The following is a 14,980-nucleotide window of genomic DNA, read 5'->3' on the forward strand; positions in this document are numbered from 1 at the left end:
GAGACATGTATGGTGTTTCCTGAAACATCTAAAAAACAAAGCAACAGAGCCTAGGGCACTGCCACTTATGGTCCTATAGCTTAGGGAAATTAAAATCAAAAAGACACAGCCACCCCAAAGTTTGAGACGCCTCTGTTTACAAGAACCTCGTTTACAGTACAAGTTCAACATCGCAGAAAGTGAAAAATGGATAAAGAACTTGTGGTACCTACGTACAATGCAGTATCACTCAGCAATGAAATCTATGTCATCAGGCCCGTAGCAGCATAATGAGTGGATTCAGGTATGATGATTCTAACTGAAATAAGTCACACAGAAAAAGAAACATCATAATATATCACTAATACACGGAATGTAAACTTGGCTTCACAGGAACTGAATTCCAAAACAGAACAGTGTCTCAAATTTAGAAAACCAACTTATGCTTGCTTAAGGGGAAAGGTGAGTTGGGGTGCTGCATAAAACCAGAGATTGAAATGAGCACAGATAAAGTTCCTTAAGTCAAATATGGAATAGACAAGAGCTACTCCTTGCTCAACGAAATGGACTCAACACCGCATATTAAACGCCTAAGAATGTACCTGACTAGTAAGTATCTTAAAACCTATGGATTGCTATGTCTCTGAAAGAGAATCAAGCATGTGTACAGGGGCATAAACGCAGCAGTGATAGGATTGGAGAGGTTCGGTGAGCAAATGAAGACCCTTTGAAGTCATATTCCATGGTACCCATTCCACGGGTTTCAACTACCCAGGTTTAAGGTATTCTTCCTTCAGCTAAAACATGCATGTGGAACCCAAGTATGATCAACCATGTGAACGGGAGACGTGTTCAAATATGTCTCAGCTTTCCTCCCCTGGTACTCGGGTGCAACATTCCAGACGCTTTACTAACACTCTCCCCACTTGGAGAGTCAGCGCCTTTAACCTCCTGTTTGGCCCAGTTTGCAATTTCTGCGGAAGATGAACAGGAATAGCGAGAACCAATGAGAGACTAGCTGGAGGTGTCTGGACGGGCAAATTTAACTCTCATTTCCCACCAGGAAGAGGAAATAACCAAAGGCTCAGCGTGCCGTGCCGGAACCAGATTAGGGCCTGAAGCCATCCTGCGGTGTTGCGGCCAACTCAAAGAAAGCGAGTTGAAGAAAGGAGCTCAGGGGCACTGTAATTCACAAACCTGCAGACTTATAAATGACAGCTATCGTCCAAAAATAGACTGAAGTAAGGCTGCCAAGAGGACTTGAAAGCGGGGCAGAATTGCAGGAAACCGATTTCAGGAGGTAGACTGGAATTGCATTGAAAGCATAGGAAAAGAGGCAGAACGTCCACAATGATGCACTTGGCCAAAAAGGGCGTATGCGTTTTTTCCTGAATATATTCAGGAAAAAACGCATACGCCCTTTTTGGCCAACCAAGCAAGCTTGCAAAGGAAATCTGCACTACAATGAAGTCTCACTTCCCCCGGTCAAAAGGGCCATCTGAAAAAAGTGTAAAATCCAGAAAGGCAGGACAGGCCATGGAGAACTGGGAGCCTTGTTATGCTGATGGGCGGGATGTAAATTGCCAACAGACACTCGGGAGAAGTGTATGGTGTTTCCTGAAACATCTAAAAAACAAAGGAACAGAGCCTAGGGCACTTCCACTTATGGTGCTATAGCTAAGGGAAATTAAAATCAAAAAGACACAGCCACCCCAAAGTTTGGGACGCCTCTGTTTACAAGAACCTCGTTTACAGTACAACTTCAACATCGCAGAAAGTGAAAAATGGATAAAGAAGTTGTGGTATTTACTTACAAAGCAATATCACTCAGCAATGAAATCTGTGTCATCAGGCCCTTAGCAGCACAATGAGTGGATTCAGGTATGATGATTCTAACTGAAATAAGTCACACAGAAAAAGAAACATCATAAGATATCAGTAATACACGGAATGTAAACTTGGCTACACAGGAACTGAATTACAGAACAGAACAGGGTCTCAAATTTAGAAAACCAACTTATGCTTGCTTAAGGGTAAAGGTGAGTTGGGGTGCTGCATAAAACCAGAGATTGAAATGAGCACAGATAAAGTTTCTTAAGTCAAATATGGAATAGACAAGAGCTACTCCTTGCTCAACGAAATGGACTCAACACCGCATATTAAACGCCTAAGAATGTACCTGACTAGTAAGTATCGGAACACCTATGGATTGCTATGTCTCCAAAAGAGAATCAAGCGTGTGTACAGGGGCATAAACGCAGCAGTGATAGGATTGGAGAGGTTCGGTGAGCAAATGAAGACCCTTTGAAGTCATATTGCATGGTACCCATTCCACGGGTTTCAACTACCCAGGTTGAAGGTATTCTTCCTTCAGCTAAAACATGCATGTGGAACCTAGAGTATGATCAACCATGTGATCGGGAGACGTGTTCAAATATGTCTCAGTTTTCCTCCCCTGGTACTCGGGTGCAACATTCCAGACGCTTTACTAACACTCTCCACACTTGGAGAGTCAGCGCCTTTAACCTCCTGTTTGGCACAGTTTGCAATTTCTGTGGAAGATGAACAGGAATAGCGAGAACCAATGAGAGGCTAGCTGGAGGTGTCTGGACGGGCAAATTTAACTCTCATTTCCCAACAGGAAGAGGAAATAACCAAAGGCTCAGCGTGCCGTACCGGAACCAGATTAGGGCCTGAAGCCATCCTGCGGTGTTGCGGCCAGCTCAAAAGAAACCGAGTTTAAGAAAGGAGCTCAGGGGCACTGTAATTCACAAACCTGCAGAGTTATAAATGACAGCTATCGTCCAAAAATATACTGAAGTAAGGCTGCCAAGAGGACTTGAAAGCGGGGCAGAATTGCAGGAAACCGATTTCAGGAGGTAGACTGGAATTGCATTGAAAGCATAGGAAAAGAAGCAGAACGTCCACAATGATGCACTTGGCCAAAAAGGGCATATGCGTTTTTTCCTGAATATATTCAGGAAAAAACGCATACGCACTTTTTGGCCAACCAAGCAAGCTTGCAAAGGAAATCTGCACTACAATGAAGTCTCACTTCCCCCCGGGCAAAAGGGCCATCTGAAAAAAGTGTAAAATCCAGAAAGGCAGGACAGGCCATGGAGAACTGGGAGCCTTGTTATGCTGATGGGCGGGATGTAAATTGCCAACAGACACTCGGGAGAAGTGTATGGTGTTTCCTGAAACATCTAAAAAACAAAGCAACAGAGCCTAGGGCACTTCCACTTATGGTCCTATAGCTTAGGGAAATTAAAATCAAAAAGACACAGCCACCCCAAAGTTTGGGACGCCTCCGTTTACAAGAACCTCGTTTACCATACAAGTTCAATATCACAGAAACTGAAAAATGGATAAAGAACTTGTGGTACTTACGTACAATGCAGTATCACTCAGCAATGAAATCTATGTCATCAGGCCTGTAGCAGCATAATGAGTGGATTCAGGTACGATGATTCTAACTGAAATAAGTCACACAGAAAAAGAAACATCATAAGATATCATTAATACACAGAATGTAAACTTGGCTACACAGGAACTGCATTCCAAAACAGAACAGGGTCTCAAATTTAGAAAACCAACTTATGCTTGCTTAAGGGGAAAGGTGAGTTGGGGTGCTGCATAAAACCAGAGATTGAAATGAGCACAGATAAAGTTCCTTAAGCCAAATATGGAATAGACAAGAGCTACTCCTTGCTCAACAAAATGGACTCAACACCGCATATTAAACGCCTAAGAATGTACCTGACTAGTAAGTATCTTAAAACCTATGGATTGCTATGTCTCCAAAAGAGAATCAAGCGTGGGTACAGGGGCATAAACGCAGCAGTGATAGGATTGGAGAGGTTCGGTGAGCAAATGAAGACCCTTTGAAGTCATATTGCATGGTACCCATTCCACGGGTCTCAACTCTCCAGGTTTAAGGTATTCTTCCTTCAGCTAAAACATGCATGTGGAACCCAGAGTATGATCAACCATGTGAACGGGAGACGTGTTCAAATATGTCTCAGTTTTCCTCCCCTGGTACTCGGGTGCAACATTCCAGACGCTTTACTAACATTCTCCCCACTTGGAGAGTCAGTCCCTTTAACCTCCTGTTTGGCCCAGTTTGCAATTTCTGCGGAAGATGAACAGGAATAGCGAGAACCAATGAGAGACTAGCTGGAGGTGTCTGGACAGGCAAATTTAACTCTCATTTCCCACCAGGAAGAGGAATTAACCAAAGGCTCAGCGTGCCGTGCCGGAACCAGATTAGGGTCTGAAGCCATCCTGCGGTGTTGCGGCCAGGTCACAATAAAGCGAGTTGAAGAAAGGAGCTCAGGGGCACTGTAATTCACAAACCTGCAGAGTTATAAATGACAGCTATCGTCCAAAAATAGACTGAAGTAAGGCTGCCAAGAGGACTTGAAAGCGGGGCAGAATTGCAGGAAACCGATTTCAGGAGGTAGACTGGAATTGCATTGAAAGCATAGGAAAAGAGGCAGAACGTCCACAATGATGCACTTGGCGAAAAAGGGCATATGCGTTTTTTCCTGAATATATTCAGGAAAAAACGCATACGCCCTTTTTGGCCAACCAAGCAAGCTTGCAAAGGAAATCTGCACTACAATGAAGTCTCACTTCCCCCCGGTCAAAAGGGCCATCTGAAAAAAGTGTAAAATCCAGAAAGGCAGGACAGGCCATGGAGAACTGGGAGCCTTGTTATGCTGATGGGCAGGATGTAAATTGCCAACAGACACTTGGGAGAAGTGTATGGTGTTTCCTGAAACATCTAAAAAACAAAGCAACAGAGCCTAGGGCACTGCCACTTATGGTCCTATAGCTTAGGGAAATTAAAATCAAAAAGACACAGCCACCCCAAAGTTTGGAACGGCTCTGTTTACAAGAACCTCGTTTACAGTAGAAGTTCAACATCACAGAAAGTGAAAAATGGATAAAGAAGTTGTGGTATTTACTTACAAAGCAATATCACTCAGCAATGAAATCTGTGTCATCATGCCCGTAGCAGCACAATGAGTGGATTCAGGTATGATGATTCTAACTGAAATAAGTCACACAGAAAAGAAACATCATAAGATATCAGTAATACACGGAATGTAAACTTGGCTACACAGGAACTGAATTACAGAACAGAACAGGGTCTCAAATTTAGAAAACCAACTTATGCTTGCTTAAGGGTAAAGGTGAGTTGGGGTGCTGCATAAAACCAGAGATTGAAATGAGCACAGATAAAGTTCCTTAAGTCAAATATGGAATAGACAAGAGCTACTCCTTGCTCAACGAAATGGACTCAACACCGCATATTAAACGCCTAAGAATGTACCTGACTTGTAAGTATCGGAAAACCTATGGATTGCTATGTCTCCAAAAGAGAATCAAGCATGTGTACAGGGGCATAAACGCAGCAGTGATAGCATTGGAGAGTTTCGGTGAGCAAATGAAGACCCTGTGAAGTCATATTGCATGGTACCCATTACACGGGTCTCAACTCTCCAGGTTTAAGGTATTCTTCCTTCAGCTAAAACATGCATGTGGAACCCAAGTATGATCAACCATGTGAATGGGAGACGTGTTCAAATATGTCTCAGTTTTCCTCCCCTGGTACTCGGGTGCAACATTCCAGACGCTTTACTAACACTCTCCCCACTTGGAGAGTCAGCGCCTTTAACCTCCTGTTTGGCCCAGTTTGCAATTTCTGCGGAAGATGAACAGGAATAGCGAGAACCAATGAGAGGCTAGCTGGAGGTGTCTGGACGGGCAAATTTAACTCTCATTTCCCACCAGGAAGAGGAATTAACCAAAGGCTCAGCATGCCGGGCCGGAACCAGATTAGGGCCTGAAGCCATCCTGCGGTGTTGCGGCCAGCTCAAAAGAAAGCGAGTTGAAGAAAGGAGCTCAGGGGCACTGTAATTCACAAACCTGCAGAGTTATAAATGACAGCTATCGTCCAAAAATAGACTGAAGTAAGGCTGCCAAGAGGACTTGAAAGCGGGGCAGAATTGCAGGAAACCGATTTCAGGAGGTAGACTGGAATTGCATTGAAAGCATAGGAAAAGAGGCAGAACGTCCACAATGATGCACTTGGCCAAAAAGGGCGTATGCGTTTTTTCCTGAATATATTCAGGAAAAAACGCATACGCCCTTTTTGGCCAACCAAGCAAGCTTGCAAAGGAAATCTGCACTACAATGAAGTCTCACTTCCCCCCGGTCAAAAGGGCCATCTGAAAAAAGTGTAAAATCCAGAAAGGCAGGACAGGCCATGGAGAACTGGGAGCCTTGTTATGCTGATGGGCGGGATGTAAATTGCCAACAACCACTTGGGAGAAGTGTATGGTGTTTCCTGAAACATCTAAAAAACAAAGCAACAGAACCTAGGGCACTTCCACTTATGGTCCTATAGCTTAGGGAAATTAAAATCAAAAAGACACAGCCACCCCAAAGTTTGGAATGGCTCTGTTTACAAGAACCTCGTTTACAGTACAAGTTCAACATCGCAGAAAGTGAAAAATGGATAAAGAAGTTGTGGTATTTACTTACAAAGCAATATCACTCAGCAATGAAATCTGTGTCATCAGGCCCTTAGCAGCACAATGAGTGGATTCAGGTATGATGATTCTAACTGAAGTAAGTCACACAGAAAAAGAAATATCATAAGATATCAGTAATACACGGAATGTAAACTTGGCTACACAGGAACTGAATTACAGAACAGAACAGGGTCTCAAATTTAGAAAACCAACTTATGCTTGCTTAAGGGTAAAGGTGAGTTGGGGTGCTGCATAAAACCAGAGATTGAAATGAGCACAGATAAAGTTCCTTAAGTCAAATATGGAATAGACAAGAGCTACTCCTTGCTCAACGAAATGGACTCAACACCGCATATTAAACACCTAAGAATGTACCTGACTAGTAAGTATCGGAAAACCTATGGATTGCTATGTCTCTGAAAGAGAATCAAGCATGTGTACAGGGGCATAAACGCAGCAGTGATAGGATTGGAGAGGTTCGGTGAGCAAATGAAGACCCTTTGAAGTCATATTGCATGGTACCCATTACACGGGTCTCAACTCTCCAGGTTTAAGGTATTCTTCCTTCAGCTAAAACATGCATGTGGAACCCAAGTATGATCAACCATGTGAATGGGAGACGTGTTCAAATATGTCTCAGTTTTCCTCCCCTGGTACTCGGGTGCAACATTCCAGACGCTTTACTAACACTCTCCCCACTTGGAGAGTCAGCGCCTTTAACCTCCTGTTTGGCCCAGTTTGCAATTTCTGCGGAAGATGAACAGGAATAGCGAGAACCAATGAGAGGCTAGCTGGAGGTGTCTGGACGGGCAAATTTAACTCTCATTTCCCACCAGGAAGAGGAATTAAACAAAGGCTCATCGTTCCGTGACGGAACCTGATTAGGGCCTGAAGCCATCCTGCGGTGTTGCAGCTAGCTCACAAGAAAGCGAGTTGAACAAAGGAGCTCAGGGGCACTGTAATTCACAAACCTGCAGACTTATAAATGACAGCTATCGTCCAAAAATAGACTGAAGTAAGGCTGCCAAGAGGACTTGAAAGCGGGGCAGAATTGCAGGAAACCGATTTCTGGAGGTAGACTGGAATTGCATTGAAAGCATAGGAAAAGAGGCAGAACGTCCACAATGATGCACTTGGCCAAAAAGGGCGTATGCGTTTTTTCCTGAATATATTCAGGAAAAAACGCATACGCCCTTTTTGGCCAACCAAGCAAGCTTGCAAAGGAAATCTGCACTACAATGAAGTCTCACTTCCCCCCGGTCAAAAGGGCCATCTGAAAAAAGTGTAAAATCCAGAAAGGCAGGACAGGCCATGGAGAACTGGGAGCCTTGTTATGCTGATGGGCGGGATGTAAATTGCCAACAGACACTCGGGAGAAGTGTATGGTGTTTCCTGAAACATCTAAAAAACAAAGCAACAGAGCCTAGGGCACTTCCACTTATGGTCCTATAGCTTAGGGAAATTAAAATCAAATAGACACAGCCACCCCAAAGTTTGGGACGCCTCCGTTTACAAGAACCTCGTTTACCATACAAGTTCAATATCACAGAAAGTGAAAAATGGATAAAGAACTTGTGGTACTTACGTACAATGCAGTATCACTCAGCAATGAAATCTATGTCATCAGGCCCGTAGCAGCACAATGAGTGGATTCAGGTACGATGATTCTAACTGAAATAACTCACACAGAAAAAGAAACATCATAAGATATCATTAATACACGGAATGTAAACTTGGCTACACAGGAACTGCATTCCAAAACAGAACAGGGTCTCAAATTTAGAAAACCAACTTATGCTTGCTTAAGGGGAAAGGTGAGTTGGGGTGCTGCATAAAACCAGAGATTGAAATGAGCACAGATAAAGTTCCTTAAGCCAAATATGGACTAGACAAGAGCTACTCCTTGCTCAACGAAATGGACTCAACACCCCATATTAAACGCCTAAGAATGTACCTGACTAGTAAGTATCTTAAAACCTATGGATTGCTATGTCTCCAAAAGAGAATCAAGCGTGTGTACAGGGGCATAAACGCAGCAGTGATAGGATTGGAGAGGTTCGGTGAGCAAATGAAGACCCTTTGAAGTCATATTGCATGGTACCCATTCCACAGGTCTCAACTCTCCAGGTTTAAGATATTCTTCCTTCAGCTAAAACATGCATGTGGAACCCAGAGTATGATCAACCATGTGAACGGGAGACGTGTTCAAATATGTCTCAGTTTTCCTCCCCTGGTACTCGGGTGCAACATTCCAGACGCTTTACTAACACTCTCCCGACGTGGAGAGTCAGTCCCTTTAACCTCCTGTTTGGCCCAGTTTGCAATTTCTGCGGAAGATGAACAGGAATAGCGAGAACCAATGAGAGGCTAGCTGGAGGTGTCTGGACGGGCAAATTTAACTCTCATTTCCCACCAGGAAGAGGAATTAACCAAAGGCTCAGCGTGCCGTGCCAGAACCAGATTAGGGCCTGAAGCCATCCTGCGGTGTTGCGGCCAGGTCACAAGAAAGCGAGTTGAAGAAAGGAGCTCAGGGGCACTGTAATTCACAAACCTGCAGACTTATAAATGACAGCTATCGTCCAAAAATAGACTGAAGTAAGGCTGCCAAGAGGACTTGAAAGCGGGGCAGAATTGCAGGAAACCGATTTCTGGAGGTAGACTGGAATTGCATTGAAAGCATAGGAAAAGAGGCAGAACGTCCACAATGATGCACTTGGCCAAAAAGGGCGTATGCGTTTTTTCCTGAATATATTCAGGAAAAAACGCATACGCCCTTTTTGGCCAACCAAGCAAGCTTGCAAAGGAAATCTGCACTACAATGAAGTCTCACTTCCCCCCGGTCAAAAGGGCCATCTGAAAAAAGTGTATAATCCAGAAAGACAAGACAGGCCATGGAGAACTGGGAGCCTTGTTATGCTGATGGGCGGGATGTAAATTGCCAACAACCACTCGGGAGAAGTGTATGGTGTTTCCTGAAACATGTAAAAAACAAAGCAACAGAACCTAGGGCACTTCCACTTATGGTCCTATAGCTTAGGGAAATTAAAATCAAAAAGACACAGCCACCCCAAAGTTTGGAACGGCTCTGTTTACAAGAACCTCGTTTACAGTACAAGTTCAACATCGCAGAAAGTGAAAAATGGATAAAGAAGTTGTGGTATTTACTTACAAAGCAATATCACTCAGCAATGAAATCTGTGTCATCAGGCCCTTAGCAGCACAATGAGTGGATTCAGGTATGATGATTCTAACTGAAGTAAGTCACACAGAAAAAGAAATATCATAAGATATCAGTAATACACGGAATGTAAACTTGGCTACACAGGAACTGAATTACAGAACAGAACAGGGTCTCAAATTTAGAAAACCAACTTATGCTTGCTTAAGGGTAAAGGTGAGTTGGGGTGCTGCATAAAACCAGAGATTGAAATGAGCACAGATAAAGTTCCTTAAGTCAAATATGGAATAGACAAGAGCTACTCCTTGCTCAACGAAATGGACTCAACACCGCATATTAAACACCTAAGAATGTACCTGACTAGTAAGTATCGGAAAACCTATGGATTGCTATGTCTCTGAAAGAGAATCAAGCATGTGTACAGGGGCATAAACGCAGCAGTGATAGGATTGGAGAGGTTCGGTGAGCAAATGAAGACCCTTTGAAGTCATATTGCATGGTACCCATTCCACGGGTTTCAACTACCCAGGTTTAAGGTATTCTTCCTTCAGCTAAAACATGCATGTGGAACCCAAGTATGATCAACCATGTGAATGGGAGACGTGTTCAAATATGTCTCAGTTTTCCTCCCCTGGTACTCGGGTGCAACATTCCAGACGCTTTACTAACACTCTCCCCACTTGGAGAGTCAGCGCCTTTAACCTCCTGTTTGGCCCAGTTTGCAATTTCTGCGGAAGATGAACAGGAATAGCGAGAACCAATGAGAGGCTAGCTGGAGGTGTCTGGACGGGCAAATTTAACTCTCATTTCCCACCAGGAAGAGGAATTAAACAAAGGCTCAGCGTTCCGTGACGGAACCAGATTAGGGCCTGAAGCCATCCTGCGGTGTTGCAGCTAGCTCACAAGAAAGCGAGTTGAACAAAGGAGCTCAGGGGCACTGTAATTCACAAACCTGCAGACTTATAAATGACAGCTATCGTCCAAAAATAGACTGAAGTAAGGCTGCCAAGAGGACTTGAAAGCGGGGCAGAATTGCAGGAAACCGATTTCAGGAGGTAGACTGGAATTGCATTGAAAGCATAGGAAAAGAGGCAGAACGTCCACAATGATGCACTTGGCCAAAAAGGGCGTATGCGTTTTTTCCTGAATATATTCAGGAAAAAACGCATACGCCCTTTTTGGCCAACCAAGCAAACTTGCAAAGGAAATCTGCACTACAATGAAGTCTCACTTCCCCCCGGTCAAAAGGGCCATCTGAAAAAAGTGTAAAATCCAGAAAGGCAGGACAGGCCATGGAGAACTGGGAGCCTTGTTATGCTGATGGGCGGGATGTAAATTGCCAACAGACACTCGGGAGAAGTGTATGGTGTTTCCTGAAACATCTAAAAAACAAAGCAACAGAGCCTAGGGCACTTCCACTTATGGTCCTATAGGTTAGGGAAATTAAAATCAAAAAGACACAGGCACCCCAAAGTTTGGGACGCCTCCGTTTACAAGAACCTCGTTTACCGTACAAGTTCAATATCACAGAAAGTGAAAAATGGATAAAGAACTTGTGGTACTTACGTACAATGCAGTATCACTCAGCAATGAAATCTATGTCATCAGGCCCGTAGCAGCATAATGAGTGGATTCAGGTACGATGATTCTAACTGAAATAAGTCACACAGAAAAAGAAACATCATAAGATATCACTAATACACGGAATGTAAACTTGGCTACACAGGAATTGCATTCCAAAACAGAACAGGGTCTCAAATTTAGAACACCAACTTATGCTTGCTTAAGGGTAAAGGTGAGTTGGGGTGCTGCATAAAACCAGAGATTGAAATGAGCACAGATAAAGTTCCTTAAGCCAAATATGGAATAGACAAGAGCTACTCCTTGCTCAATGAAATGGACTCAAAACCCCATATTAAACGCCTAAGAATGTACCTGACTAGTAAGTATCTTAAAACCTTTGGATTGCTATGTCTCCAAAAGAGAATCAAGCGTGTGTACAGGGGCATAAACGCAGCAGTGATAGGATTGGAGAGGTTCGGTGAGCAAATGAAGACCCTTTGAAGTCATATTGCATGGTACCCATTACACGGTTCTCAGCTCTCCAGGTTTAAGGTATTCTTCCTTCAGCTAAAACATGCATGTGGAACCCAGAGTATGATCAACCACGTGAACGGGAGACGTGTTCAAATATGTCTCAGTTTTCGTACCCTGGTACTCGGGTGCAACATTCCAGACGCTTTACTAACACTCTCCCGACTTGGAGAGTCAGTCCCTTTAACCTCCTGTTTGGCCCAGTTTGCAATTTCTGCGGAAGATGAACAGGAATAGCGAGAACCAATGAGAGGCTAGCTGGAGGTGTCTGGACGGGCAAATTTAACTCTCATTTCCCACCAGGAAGAGGAATTAACCAAAGGCTCAGCATGCCGGGCCGGAACCAGATTTGGGCCTGAAGCCATCCTGCGGTGTTGCGGCCAGGTCACAAGAAAGCAAGTTGAAGAAAGGAGCTCAGGGGCACTGTAATTCACAAACCTGCAGAGTTATAAATGACAGCTATCGTCCAAAAATAGACTGAAGTAAGGCTGCCAAGAGGACTTGAAAGCGGGGCAGAATTGCAGGAAACCGATTTCAGGAGGTAGACTGGAATTGCATTGAAAGCATAGGAAAAGAGGCAGAACGTCCACAATGATGCACTTGGCCAAAAAGGGCGTATGCGTTTTTTCCTGAATATATTCAGGAAAAAACGCATACGCCCTTTTTGGCCAACCAAGCAAGCTTGCAAAGGAAATCTGCACTACAATGAAGTCTCACTTCCCCCCGGTCAAAAGGGCCATCTGAAAAAAGTGTAAAATCCAGAAAGGCAGGACAGGCCATGGAGAACTGGGAGCCTTGTTATGCTGATGGGCGGGATGTAAATTGCCAACAGACACTCCGGAGAAGTGTATGGTGTTTCCTGAAACATCTAAAAAACAAAGCAACAGAGCCTAGGGCACTGCCACTTATGGTCCTATAGCTTAGGGAAATTAAAATCAAAAAGACACAGCCACCCCAAAGTTTGGGACACCTCTGTTTACAAGAACCTCATTTACAGTACAAGTTCAACATCGCAGAAAGTGAAAAATGGATAAAGAAGTTGTGGTATTTACTTACAAAGCAATATCACTCAGCAATGAAATCTATGTCATCAGGCCCTTAGCATCACAATGAGTGGATTCAGGTATGATGATTCTAACTGAAATAAGTCACACAGAAAAAGAAACATCATAAGATATCAGTAATACACGGAATGTAAACTTGGCTACACAGGAACTGAATTACAGAACAGAACAGGGTCTCAAATTTAGAAAACCAACTTATGCTTGCTTAAGGCGAAAGGTGAGTTGGGGTGCTGCATAAAATCAGAGATTGAAATGAGCACAGATAAAGTTCCTTAAGCCAAATATGGAATAGACAAGAGCTACTCCTTGCTCAACGAAATGGACTCAACACCGCATATTAAACGCCTAAGAATGTACCTGACTAGTAAGTATCGTAAAACCTATGGATTGCTATGTCTCCAAAAGAGAATCAAGCATGTGTACAGGGGCATAAACGCAGCAGTGATAGGATTGGAGAGGTTCGGTGAGCAAATGAAGACCCTTTGAAGTCATATTGCATGGTACCCATTACACAGGTCTCAACTCTCCAGGTTTAAGGTATTCTTCCTTCAGCTAAAACATGCATGTGGAACCCAAGTATGATCAACCATGTGAACGGGAGACGTGTTCAAATATGTCTCAGTTTTCCTCCCCTGGTACTCGGGTGCAACATTCCAGACGCTTTACTAACACTCTCCCCACTTGGAGAGTCAGCGCCTTTAACCTCCTGTTTGGCCCAGTTTGCAATTTCTGCGGAAGATGAACAGGAATAGCGAGAACCAATGAGAGGCTAGCTGGAGGTGTCTGGACGGGCAAATTTAACTCTCATTTCCCACCAGGAAGAGGAAATAACCAAAGGCTCAGCATGCCGTACCGGAACCAGATTAGGGCCTGAAGCCATCCTGCGGTGTTGCGGCCAGCTCAAAAGAAAGCGAGTTGAAGAAAGGAGCTCAGGGGTACTGTAATTCACAAACCTGCAGAGTTTTAAATGACAGCTATCGTCCAAAAATAAACTGAAGTAAGGCTGCCAAGAGGACTTGAAATCTGGGCAGAATTGCAGGAAACCGATTTCAGGAGGTAGACTGGAATTGCATTGAAAGCATAGGAAAAGAGGCAGAACGTCCACAATGATGCACTTGGCCAAAAAGGGCGTATGCGTTTTTTCCTGAATATATTCAGGAAAAAACGCATACGCCCTTTTTGGCCAACCAAGCAAGCTTGCAAAGGAAATCTGCACTACAATGAAGTCTCACTTCCCCCCGGTCAAAAGGGCCATCTGAAAAAAGTGTAAAATCCAGAAAGGCAGGACAGGCCATGGAGAACTGGGAGCCTTGTTATGCTGATGGGCGGGATGTAAATTGCCAACAACCACTCGGGAGAAGTGTATGGTGTTTCCTAAAACATCTAAAAAACAAAGCAACAGAACCTAGGGCACTTCCACTTATGGTCCTATAGCTTAGGGAAATTAAAATCAAAAAGACACAGCGACCCCAAAGTTTGGAACGGCTCTGTTTACAAGAACCTCGTTTACAGTACAAGTTCAACATCGCAGAAAGTGAAAAATGGATAAAGAAGTTGTGGTATTTACTTACAAAGCAATATCACTCAGCAATGAAATCTGTGTCATCAGGCCCTTAGCAGCACAATGAGTGGATTCAGGTATGATGATTCTAACTGAAATAAGTCACACAGAAAAAGAAACATCATAAGATATCAGTAATACACGGAATGTAAACTTGGCTACACAGGAACTGAATTACAGAACAGAACAGGGTCTCAAATTTAGAAAACCAACTTATGCTTGCTTAAGGGGAAAGGTGAGTTGGGGTGCTGCATAAAACCAGAGATTGAAATGAGCACAGATAAAGTTCCTTAAGCCAAATATGGAATAGACAAGAGCTACTCCTTGCTCAACGAAATGGACTCAACACCCCATATTAAACGCCTAAGAATGTACCTGACTAGTAAGTATCTTAAAACCTATGGATTGCTATGTCTCCGAAAGAGAATCAAGCATGTGTACAGGGGCATAAACGCAGCAGTGATAGGACTGCAGAGGTTCGGTGAGCAAATGAAGACCCTTTGAAGTCATATTGCATGGTACCCATTCCACGGGTTTCAACTACCCAGGTTTAAGGTATGAT

The 14,980-nt window shown here is 43.7% G+C and overlaps 1 long non-coding RNA gene across 1 annotated transcript in view; it reads right to left on the reverse strand.

The window, feature by feature from the left end:
- Window positions 1-208: 208 nt before the first annotated feature.
- LOC307181116 overlaps window positions 209-14,980 on the reverse strand; it is a 145,255-nt gene continuing 130,483 nt past the window's right edge. Inside the window, exon 4 of the long non-coding RNA XR_013825911.1 lies at window positions 209-294. This is a non-coding gene — a long non-coding RNA (uncharacterized lncRNA). The remainder of the gene's footprint in view (window positions 295-14,980) is intronic.

Source organism: Stenella coeruleoalba (genome assembly GCF_951394435.1).
Source record: "Stenella coeruleoalba genome assembly, contig: scaffold_196, whole genome shotgun sequence".
Taxonomy (NCBI): Eukaryota; Metazoa; Chordata; class Mammalia; order Artiodactyla; family Delphinidae; genus Stenella; species Stenella coeruleoalba.